The 12,565-nt window shown below is 54.7% G+C and overlaps 1 protein-coding gene across 1 annotated transcript in view; it reads left to right on the forward strand.

Annotated features, from left to right (window-relative positions):
- The first annotated feature begins 3,496 nt into the window (after nt 1-3,496).
- The window catches only part of LOC144767514 (uncharacterized), an 87,268-nt gene continuing 78,199 nt past the window's right edge, over nt 3,497-12,565 (forward strand). Inside the window, exon 1 of the mRNA XM_078650937.1 lies at nt 3,497-3,555. The gene's annotated coding sequence lies outside the window, so the exon portion shown is untranslated. The remainder of the gene's footprint in view (nt 3,556-12,565) is intronic.

Here is a 12,565-nt window from a genome sequence, read left to right on the forward strand (position 1 = left end):
ACCAAGCAGGCAGTCATTTATCAAAATATGACGGCGGTTCCTGGCAATGTGTATTACTCTCTTCTACGGGGCTGTGCCAGCAGGACGCAGCCCTGTAGCATGGAGTAATTGTTTATTGTTTGCAAAAAGAAAATCCTGAAACTAGATTTTCTTTTTGTAAACAAAAAATATAATGCTCCTTTCGCCATGAGAGTCTTCTCCCATGGCGAGTGGAGCATTATAATGCTTTTATTGTTCCTTCTGGCAGTAAGAAACAGCATAAAATTACTACATGTCCAGGATCTAAACTGGACGGGCATGTATCCATTTCTCCAATGGCTCTTACTCCTGAGGGCTGTTGGAGAAGTTATGCCACGGCGGAGACAAAGTAGTCTCATTAGGGACACACTGAAAGCTCACCTGCATTTAAATCAAGCAGATGGACCCTAATGTTGGCGGTATGCATATTCTGTCACTTTTGTGATGGAGTATACCCAGCACCAACATAATATTCAGGACCTAATTCACATCTAATGCACATGTTGACTAACACTGGGATAATCCTCATCCTGTGCCCGGACCGGAGGCTGAGATTATGCTTGTTTAAAGCTGGTCAACGAGCACAGATGGCACATTGGATATTGGTTTATAATAAAATGTCTTAAAAGTAAAATCAGATGACCAATCTATACAATCATTAAATCATCTAACCTGGCGCATAATAAAAATGTTTTGGACACCACTGAGCCCCTGACTGAGTGTGCCCAAATTTACTCATGTCAACCCGGTCTTCTGCCATAAAATGCCCAACCCATCTGACCAGATCAGCTGATCTGACAGGACCATGTGGCTTTTGGCAATCAACAAATGGCCTTCAGCATCTTGCTTGAATCCCATCGAGCAAAGCTCATACGCTTTCAAACATTGTACAACACAAAATGTAGGCTCATTAGGAAAACCTAAATATGAAACATTTAGGAAAGGTGATATTCTATGTAGAAATGTGGAAAGACATCCCTTCAGGCGAAAATACCTCTTAGATCTTAAGCTCTTATAACCAAAGATCTGCTACATGACATCCAGCATACAAGCATCGTCAGTCGGAACAACAGTTGTTTCACAATCTGGGCTTTTCTCAACCCGTCTGCCTTTTAGTTAATTAAGTCAATAGAGCTCCCCTCTAGCCTCAACTCCCCTCTACTCCCCTGGACTCACATCCCCTCTCCCCCCTGGACTCACCTCCCCTCTACACCCATGGACTCACCTCCCCTCTACACCCCTGGACTCACCTCCCCTCTAAACCCCTGGACTCACCACCCCTCTACATCCCTGGACTCACCTCCCCTCTACATCCCTGGACTCACCTCCCCTCTACATCCCTGGACTCACCACCCCTCTACATCCCTGGACTCACCTCCCCTCTCCCCCCTGGACTCACCTCCCCTCTAAACCCCTGGACTCACCTCCCCTCTACTCCCCTGGACTCACCTCCCCTCCCCCATGGACTCACCTCCCCTCCCCTCCCCCCTGGACTCACATCCCCTCTCCCCACCTGGACTCACCTTCTCTGTACACCCCTGGACTCACCTCCCCTCTACTCCCCTGGACTCACCTCCCCTCCCCCCCTGGACTCACCTCCCCTCCTCCTCCCTGGACTCACCTCCCTTTTCACCCCCTGGACTCACCTCCCCTCTCTCTCATGGACTCACCTCCCCTCTCCCCCCTGGACTCACCTCCCCTCCCCTCCCCCTCCCTGGACTCACCTCCCCTCTACACCACTAGACTCACCTTCTCTGTACACCCCTGGACTCACCTCCCCTCTACACCCCTGGACTCACCTCCCCTCTCACCCCTGGACTCACCTCCCCTCTACACCCCTGGACTCACCTCCCCTCTACACCCATGGACTCACCTCCCCTCTACACCCCTGGACTCACCTCCTCTCTACACCACTGGACTCACCTCCCCTCTCTCTCATGGACTCACCTCCCCTCTCACCCCCTGGACTCACCTCCCTTCTCACCCCCTGGACTCACCTCCCCTCTCTCTCATGGACTCACCTCCCCTCTCACCCCCTGGACTCACCTCCTCTCTACACCTTTGGACTCACCTCCCCTCTCTCTCATGGACTCACCTCCCCTCTCACCCCCTGGACTCACCTCCTCTCTACACCTTTGGACTCACCTCCTCTCTACACCTTTGGACTCACCTCCCCCTACACCCCTGGTCTCACCTCCCCTCCCCCCCTGGTCTCACCTCCCCTCCCCCCCTGGACTCACCTCCCCTATCCCCCACGGACTCACCTCCCCTCTCACCCCCTGGACTCACCTCCTCTCTACACCCCTGGACTCACCTCCCCTCTACACCCCTGGACTCACCTCCCCTCTACACCCCTGGACTCACCTCCTCTCTACACCACTGGACTCACCTCCCCTCTCTCTCATGGACTCACCTCCCCTCTCACCCCCTGGACTCACCTCCCTTCTCACCCCCTGGACTCACCTCCCCTCTCTCTCATGGACTCACCTCCCCTCTCACACCCTGGACTCACCTCCTCTCTACACCTTTGGACTCACCTCCCCTCTCTCTCATGGACTCACCTCCCCTCTCACCCCCTGGACTCACCTCCTCTCTACACCTTTGGACTCACCTCCTCTCTACACCTTTGGACTCACCTCCCCTCCCCCCCTGGTCTCACCTCCCCTCCCCCCCTGGACTCACCTCCCCTATCCCCCACGGACTCACCTCCCCTCTCACCCCCTGGACTCACCTCCCCTCTCACCCCCCTGGACTCACCTCCCCTCTACACCCCTGGACTCACCTCCTCTCTACACCACTGGACTCACCTCCCCTCTCACCCCCTGGACTCACCTCCCCTTTACCCCCTGGACTCACCTCCCCTCTACACCCCTGGACTCACCTCCTCTCTACACCACTGGACTCACCTCCCCTCTCACCCCCTGGACTCACCTCCCCTCTCACCCCCTGGACTCACCTCCCCTATCCCCCACGGACTCACCTCCCCTCTCACCCCCTGGACTCACCTCCTCTCTACACCCCCTGGACTCACCTCCCCTCTACACCCCTGGACTCACCACCACTCCCCCTCCTCGTCCCCTCACCCCCCCCCCCCCCCCAGTCTCACCCTCTCTCTCCTCTTTCCTGAGTCTCTTCTCCTGCACTGTAGGAAACTAATGGACAGTTTCACTTCGCAGAAGCAACGGAGCCGATGGAGCTCTCTTCAGGCCTTTGAGGGGAACAGTGTCCGGGTCACCAGGGGCAGCGTCAGCACCCGCAGCGGAGGCCGAAAGAAGCCTCCTCTCAGGATACCATAAGCCCCGCCCCCTCCCTCTCAGTAATGTCTGCTACCGGGTCAGGGGCGGCAAAGTCAGCGGCAGTACCAGATGCTGCTGAGCTCTCCTCAGGCTTGTGAGTGTGATAGTATCCGGGTCAGCGGGGGCAGAGTCAGCACCAGCAGTGAGCCCAAGCCTGCTGCAGAGGAGAGGATCCCTGAGGGTCTATCTGTCTGTCCTGTGGAAGGAGGAGCCCTGGCTGCAGTTACCTTCAGTTTCAGGGGTAAGTGAGACCTCTCACAACCAAGAGGTGTGAATACAGCCTGAGGTTTACTGACCTCACACCATCATCAGGGAGTGCAGGGGGCAGATGTACTGGCCTCACACCATCATCAGGGGGTGCAGGGGGCAGGTGTACTGGCCTCACACCATCATCGGGGGTAAGAGGGGGGCAGGTGTACTGACCTCAGAACATCATCAGGGGGTGCAGGGGGTTGGTGTACTGGCCTCACACCATCATCAGGGGGAGGGGGGCAGGTGTACTGGCCTCACACCATCATCAGGGGGTGCAGGAGGCAGATGTACTGGCCTCACACCATCATCAGGGGGTGCAGGGGGCAGGTGTACTGGCCTCACACCATCATCGGGGGTAAGAGGGGGCAGGTGTACTGACCTCAGACCATCATCAGGAGGTGCAGGGGGTAGGTGTACTGACCTCACACCATCATCAGGAGGTGCAGGGGGTAGGTGTACTGACCTCACACCATCATCCGGGGGTGCAGGGGGCAGGTGTACTGGCCTCACACCCTCATCAGGGGGTGCAGCCTGGGGCTGTACTGACCTCACACCATCATCAGAGGGGGCAGGTGTACTGACCTCACACCATCATTGGGGGATGCAGGGGGCAGGTGTACTGACCTCATACCATCTTCAGGAGGGTGCAGGGGGCAGGTGTACTGGCTTCAGAACCATCATCGGGGGAGCGGCCTGCAGGTGTCACACCATCAGCAGGGGGCAGGTGTACTGACTTCACACAATCATCGGGGGATGCAGGGGGCAGGTGTACTGGCTTCACACTATCATCTGGGGGGGGGGGCAGGTGTACTGACCTCACACCATCATCAGGGGGTGCAGGGGACAGGTGTACTGGCCTCACACCATCATCGGGGGGCAGGTGTACTGACCTCACACCATCATCAGGGAGTACATGGGGCAGGTGTACTGACCACACACCATCATTGGGGGGGGCAGGTGTACTGGCCTCACGCAATCATCAGGAGGTGCAGGGCATGTGTACTGGCCTCACACCATCATCAGGGGTCCAGGGGGCAGGTGTACTGGCCTCACTGCTCAGCAGATCGCATTCCGCGTCCACTTCCGCAAGATTTCTGGCCCCGTATCTTTCAGGGTACGGCATCAGCAGCTGGCTCGGTTCGTAACCTGGGCGTGATGATGGAACCCAATCTACAACTGGAGGGTTTTGTTAACAAAACAGTGTCCATTTGCATGGCGCTGCTGCGCTCTTTGCGGAAAATCCTCCCATTGCTCCCTACCCATGCCAGACCAGAAGTGGTGTGGAGTATCATCTTGAGCAGACTTGACTACTGCAACGCACTGCTTCTGGGGGCCCCTATTACCCTGCTGGGCAAACTACAGCGGGTTCGGAATTTTGCCGCAAAACTGGCGCTCTCTCGCCGACGTCTCGATTCTTCCGCAGCGGCACTTAAAGATCTCCATTGGCTGCCCATCTCCCAGCGCGTTGAATTTAAAGCTCTATGCCTGGTCTTTCGGGCTCTTCATGGCCAGGGACCGATTCCTCTGCGGGAATTGTTCTTCCGGTATAACCCTACCAGACCTCTTCGCTCGGCGACGGCTCATTTAGTGGTAGTACCCAAGATCCGGAGGACTCGGATGGGTGGCCGCTCTTTTGGCTACGCAGCATCTTGGCTGTGGAATGCGTTGCCACTGTCTCTCCGAAGCCTGGAAGATCTTTCTTCCTTTGAAAAGGGATTGAAAACTCATCTTTTTCCAAGGACATTGTAGTGACTGCTGATTGTAATGTTTCTTGTGTTCAGGCCATGAAAGATGTGTGACAGCTGAGCTTTATAAGTGGGCTATACAATACAATACAATACAATACACCATCATCAGGGGGTGCAGGGGGCAGGTGTACTAGCCTCACACCATCATCAGGGGGTGCAGGGGGCAGGTGTACTGACCTCACACCATCACCAGGGGTGCAGGGGGCAGGTGTGCTGACCTCACACCATCATCGGGGGATGCAAGGGGCAGATGTACTGGCCTCACACCATCATTGGGGGGTGCAGGGGGAAGGTGTACTGACCTCACACCATCATCGTGGGGGGCAGGTATACTGACCTCACACCATCATCAGGGGGTGCAGGGGGCAGGTGTACTGGCCTCACACCATCATCAGGGGGTGCAGGGGGCAGGTGTACTGACCTCACACCATCATCGGAGGGCAGGTGTACTGACCTCACACCATCATCAGGGGGCGCAGCCTGCAGGTGTACTGGCCTCACACAATCATCAGGAGGTGCAGAGGGCAGTTGTACTGGCCTCACACCATCATCGGGGGATGCAGGGGGCAGGTGTACTGGCCTCACACCATCATCAGGGGGTGCATGGGACAGGTGTACTGACCTCACACCATCATCAGGGGGCGCAGGGGGCAGGTGTACTGACCTCACACCATCATCTGGGGAGCAGGGGGCAGATGTACTGGCCTCACACCATCATCAGGGGGGAGGGGGGCAGATGTACTGGCCTCACACCATCATCAGGGGTGCAGGTGTACTGACCTCACACCATCATCAGGGGGTGCAGGTGTACTGACCTCACACCATCATCAGGGGTGCAGGTGTACTGACCTCACACCATCATCAGGGGGTGTAGAGGGCAGGTGTACTGACCTCACACCATCATCAGGGGTGCAAGGGGCAGGTGTACTGACCTCATACCATCATCAGGGGTGCAGGGGGCAGGTGTGCTGACCTCACACCATCATCAGGGGGTGTAGAGGGCAGGTGTACTGACCTCACACCATCAACAGGGGGTGCAGGGGGCAGGTGTACTGACCTCATACCATCATCAGGGGTGCAGGGGGCAGGTGTGCTGACCTCACACCATCATCAGGGGGTGTAGAGGGCAGGTGTACTGACCTCATACCATCATCAGGGGTGCAGGGGGCAGGTGTGCTGACCTCACACCATCATCAGGGGTGCAGGGGGCAGGTGTACTGACCTCACACCATCATCAGGGGGCGCAGCCTGCAGGTGTACTGGCCTCACACAATCATCAGGGGGTGCAGGGGGCAGGTGTACTGACCTCACACCATCATCAGGGGGCGCAGCCTGCAGGTGTACTGACCTCACACCATCATCAGGGGGCGCAGCCTGCAGGTGTACTGACCTCACACTATCATGGGGGGGAGGTGTACTGACCTCACACCATCATCTGGGGAGCAGGGGGCAGATGTACTGGCCTCACACCATCATCAATGGGTGCAGGGGACAGGTGTGCTGGCCTCACACTTTCATCAGGGGTTGCAGGGGGCAGGTGTACTGACCACACACCAACATCAGGGGGTGCAGGGGGCAGGTGTGCTGACCTCACACCAACATCAGGGGGTGCAGGGGGCAGGTGTACTGGCCTCACATAATCATCAGGGGGTGCAGGGGGCAGGTGTACTGACCTCACACCACCATCGGGGGATGCAAGGGGCAGATGTACTGATCTCACACCATCATCAGGGGGTGCAGAGGGCAGGTGTACTGGCCTCACACCATCATTGGGGGGCAGGTGTACTGACCTCACACCATCATCAGGGTGTGCAGGGGGCAGGTGTACTGACCTCACACCATCATCAGGGGGTGCAGGTGTACTGACCTCACACCATCATCAGGGGGTGCAGGTATACTGACCTCACACTATCATTGGTGGGGCAGGTGTACTGACCTCACACCATCATCTTGGGGGCAGGTGTACTGACCTCACACCATCATCAGGGGGGGCAGGGGGCAGGTGTACTGACCTCACACCATCATCAGGGGAGAGGGGGCAGGTGTACTGACCTCACACCATCATCTTGGGGGCAGGTGTACTGACCTCACACCATCATCAGGGGAGAGGGGGCAGGTGTACTGACCTCACATCATCATCAGGGAGTGTAGGGGGCAGGTGTACAGGTCTCACACTATCATCAGGGGATGCAGCCGGCAGGTGTATGTGTAATGTTTAATAATTGTGAGACTACATGGCTCACTGTTATATATGAATCCCTTCATTTAGCCACGGCTCTTTAAAGAACATTGCATTATGAAATGTAAACACCCATATTAACAGTGTTTAGATCCAAGCTACATGTCCCCGAATGCTATGTATCCGTGCTAAAATTTAGGACTTGAGGCGTACTGTGCAAGGGGGTCACTTTGTCACCTTGTTATAATACATCAAAGATTTAGTGTGGCCTCAGTGTGTGGTCTTAACTCCTGTATACACTTACAACGCAGGCATTACATCGCAACATCCTTTACAAGGCATGACACTACAACACAGGCATTACAACGCATGATACTACATCGCAATTCACTACTTCACAGGCATTACAACGCATACCATTACAAACGATACCATAGGAGTTAGAATAGTAATTTTTACCCCTACACTATCCAACACTTACCCTACTGTTACACCCTCTGGAGTTGGAATAGTAATTTTTACCCCTACACTATCCAAAACTTACCCTACTGTTGCACCCCCTGTAGTTAGATTAGTAATTTGTGTCCCCATTGTTGGACCTGCGATGGGCAAGCCCAGCACAAAGGGGGTAGCTTGGCTCAAGTGACAAGGCAAGTGAAGGCTGTAGTGTTAAGCCGGCTCTGACCCAATAATAACTCCTTGTACATCCACACCAAAAAGAAGGACACCACACCACTGCTGTAGAAAAATACGATTCCTTTATATAAAAGTTCTTTGTTGTAAATAGGGTTGTCTTGGAAAGCACATATACATTTCTTTTGGTCATACAGTTCTGGTAATAAATAGTATTAATAAATAGAATAACTTCAGGAATGAGTATCACAATAAATATCACAATAAATATCAGAATAAATATTGGTTCATTTAAATAAACAACCACATGTTTCTTCTGGTATCGCTGCCACCAATTAAATACTTTCGAATCATTACATCTGCAATACGTTTCAAATGGGAAAGATAACTCCTACAGTTAATGCTGTTTTCAATGACCAGGTATACGGCTTCTCTGAGCACAAAATAAGGTTTGGGACTCTTTAATAATCACTCAAGGCGTATGTGCGTATATCTAGAAGGCAAGGAAACACAGTAAATACATCATTTGCACTCGGCGGTCACCGGGATAGGATCTCTGCTTTGCCGGTGAAGTCTATGCGCGCCTACGGGCTTTAGCACCACTTGAGCACAGGCGGCACCAGTTCAAAGTCATTAGACTGACGAACGGGCTGCCGGAAAGGTCACACAACCTTCGCGCACAGTCAAATAAATGCCGGTTCACAGTTCCTTCACAACGCTGCATTCACTATGAGGAAACGGGCCCACCTCACATCGGCTGCAGTCAAGATACGATTCAGTCGGGCACAGCACTCCTCTCCTCTCGTTAGCGATGGGGCTCTCAGGGGCTCCACGGACCTCCCTCCGACTTCCGCATACAAGGGGGTTCCTGCCCACAGCTACAGCTCCCGGGTCACAAGGAAGTGGCAGAGACGCTAGTCCCGCCCAACGAAGGCCGGCCTTTCCCCGCCCCGGCGCACCACCTCACCTTCTATCTACGCAGGAAGCGCTCTACGCTGGTGGGGCTCGGAGATGTCCGAGCTCTCCTCTAGAGGCACCTGACGCGAAGGGGGCACAGCTGACGATCGCGGTCGCGGCGAACTTGCTCTCGCCTCGCGACTCGATAAGTCGATCACAGTTCACCCCCGGGGTGGGCGGAGAGGCACACGAATCTGGCCACAGTCTTTGGGGGCAATGAGGTACTCGCTGGGCAGGCGCTGTAGGCGCTAGATCACTTCTCACGTGGCTGACTGGAACGCCAGTTAGACACAACGCCAGCAACCCTTTGCTGCTCTACTGCCTGCACTACCAGCCACCTCAGGGGTCAACAGGGCAGGTGTCAATCTGGTGTCAAGTCTGGAATCTCTTCTCTAATCTTCATCATCTTCTCTCAATTGGCCGCCAGGGACTGGGCCTTATATAGCCAGTGCCCTGGGGTACTGGCACGAGCCAGAAGGTTCTAGAACCTTCTCTGGCTGTGACAATGACATGGCACTCTTGAGGGGTATTTAGGACACTCACAGCCACCGTACTGGGGTTCTAGAGCAGCCATTTTGTGTACCTGAGGAAAATAAAGGAATTCCTGTCAGAAATGCGCGCCAACCAAAGGGCGCCAAAACCTCAAAAGGCCAGGGTTCATGAAGGCTCCAATGGGAGTCACTGCACATGAGGAAAAAGGGTGTCCACCATTTTAAGTTCATTTACACAGGTTGACAACCCCAGCTTGTAATGCCACAGGTTTGGGCCAGGCGCCTTGTAAATAGGTGCCACAAACCTTGTGAGCAACTGGGCGTCAAGGAACATCTAACCCCATGAAACAACACATAAAAAGTCCTGGTAGACAAATAAAAAGCGAAAAATTTTGGGAGGTACAGGGGAACAAAAGAAATCATAGTGGTGAGGGGACTCTCAGAAGCAGACGGGTCTAACACGCGTCCCCCCCAGCTGAAAGTGGGGAGAGCTACCCAACCCCTTGGGAGTCCTCAACACTAAGGCGGAAATACCTGGAGAGACCGTCTGCATTGGCGTGGTCAACTCCGGGCCGGTGTTCCACCCGAAAGTCCATTCCCTGTAGGGAGATAGACCACCTCAACAGTTTGGGATTTTCCCCCTTCATTTGCATGAGCCAACGAAGGGGTCGGTGGTCTGTCTGAACAAGGAAGTATGAACCAAACAAATATGGTCGCAGCTTCTTCAGTGCCCAGACCACCGCAAAGGCTTCCCGCTCGATGGTACTCCACCTCTGTTCCCGGGGAAGCAGTCTTCGTGACAGAAAGACCACAGGCTGATCCAGACCCTCTTCATTGAGTTGCGATAGCACCGCCCCAATGCCAATGTCGGATGCATCTGTCTGGACAATGAACTCTTTTGAAAAATCTGGAGCCTTCAGGACTGGAGCTTTACACAATGCTTGTTTCAGAGTGTCGAAGGCTCGCTGGCAAGCCTCCGTCCAAATGACTCCCCTGGGTTGCTTTTTGGCCGTGAGTTCTGTAAGGGGTGCCACGATAGTGCCATACCCCTTCACGAATCGTCTGTAGTAACCTGTGAGGCCCAGGAAGGCTCGGACCTCAGTCTGGGTCTTGGGGGGTTTCCAGGCCATGATTGCCTCAATCTTCGCCTGAAGGGGCTGCACCGTTCCCCGGCCCACCAAGTGTCCTAAGTTCACTACCGACCCCTGTCCAATCTGACATTTGCTGGCCTTGATCGTCAAGTCAGCCCGTTCCAAGGTTTGGAGAACGGCTTGCAAGTGCTGCAAGTGATCCTCCCAGCTGCTACTGAAGACAGCTATGTCATCCAAGTAAGCAGCAGAGAATGACTCCATCCCGGTGAGGATCGTGTTCACCAGCCGCTGAAAAGTGGCAGGAGCGTTCTTGAGCCCAAAGGGCATGACGCAAAACTGGTAGTGTCCATCAGGTGTGGAGAAGGCTGACCTTTCCTTGGCTCCATTAGACATGGGAATCTGCCAGTACCCTGCAGTGAGGTCAATGGTACTGAGATATTGGGCAGCTCCCAACCGGTCAATCAATTCATCCGCCCGAGGGATCGGATGAGCATCCGTTTTGGTTACCGAATTTAGTCCTCGGTAGTCCACACAGAATCTCAATTCTGGGGTGGTGCCAGGTGGGGCAGCTTTAGGAACTAACACCACCGGGCTAGACCAAGGGCTACTTGAAGGTTCGATGACTCCTAGCTCCAGCATCTTAGCTACTTCGCTTTGGATACTGGCCTTCACCTTGTCAGACAGCCGGTAAGACTTTGACTTCACAGGTGGGCTGTCCCCTGTGTCCACGTCATGGGTACACAAGTGGGTCTTACCCGGGACAAGGGAGAACAGAGGAGCGAATGACCCCAAGACCTGGCGACATTCCTCCTGCTGCTCAGGAGTCAGGGTTGGCGAGAGTTTCACTCCGTCCACTGACCCATCCTTTTCTTGAGATGCAAAAAGGTCGGGGAGAGGCTCCGTGTCCTCTTCCTCCGATCCGTCAGTCACCATAACCAACATGACTTCGGGCCTCTCGTAGTGGGGCTTGAGGCGATTGGCATGTAACACCCGATGCGGATGCCGAGGGGTCTTTACGTCCACCAGATAGGTAGACTTGCCCTTCTTCTCCAATACCTCGTAGGGGCCTGCCCAACGATCCTGGAGGGCACTCAGCTCTCCAGGCTCCATCCCCCACACCTTCTGGCCAGGCTCCAACTCCACTGGGTGAGCGTTGTGGTCATACCACGCTTTCATAACTGCCTGACTGGCTTCCAAGTTGTCAGAAGCTTGCTTCCACAACTTAGCCATTTGGCTTCGGAAGGCCAGCATGTAGCTCACCACATCCTGGGGAACTTTCCGGGGAGACCTTTCCCAGGAGTCCCTCACCAGGCTGAGAGGTCCACGTACAGGGTGCCCGTACAAAAGCTCGAAGGGGCTGAAGCCCACTCCCTTTTGCGGCACTTCCCTGTAGGAAAAGAGCAAACAGGGTAGGAGGACGTCCCATTTCCTCCGCAGGCTTTCGGGTAGACTTCTGATCATACCCTTCAAGGTTTGGTTGAACCTTTCCACAAGACCATTGGTCTGTGGGTGATAAGGAGTGGTGAACCTGTAGGTCACTCCACACTCCTTTCACATGGCCCGCATATATGCTGACAGGAAGTTGGTCCCCCTGTCGGACACAACTTCCTTGGGGAATCCCACTCGGGTAAAGATCCCCATCAGGGCCTTGGCCACTACTGGTGCAGTAATGGTTCTCAGAGGAATTGCCTCTGGATACCTTGTGGCGTGATCCACCAGGACCAGGATAAACCTGTGACCGGATGATGTAGGTGGATCTAGGGGCCCAGCAATGTCGATGCCCACCCTTTCAAAGGGGGTGCCAACGACGGGAAGTGGTTCCAGAGGAGCCTTCAGCTTCGTCCCTGTTTTCCCACTGGCTTGGCATGACACGCACGACCGACAGTATGTGTCGGATGTC

This window comes from Lissotriton helveticus, chromosome 1_1, assembly GCF_964261635.1.
Source record: "Lissotriton helveticus chromosome 1_1, aLisHel1.1, whole genome shotgun sequence".
In the NCBI taxonomy this organism is placed as follows: Eukaryota; Metazoa; Chordata; class Amphibia; order Caudata; family Salamandridae; genus Lissotriton; species Lissotriton helveticus.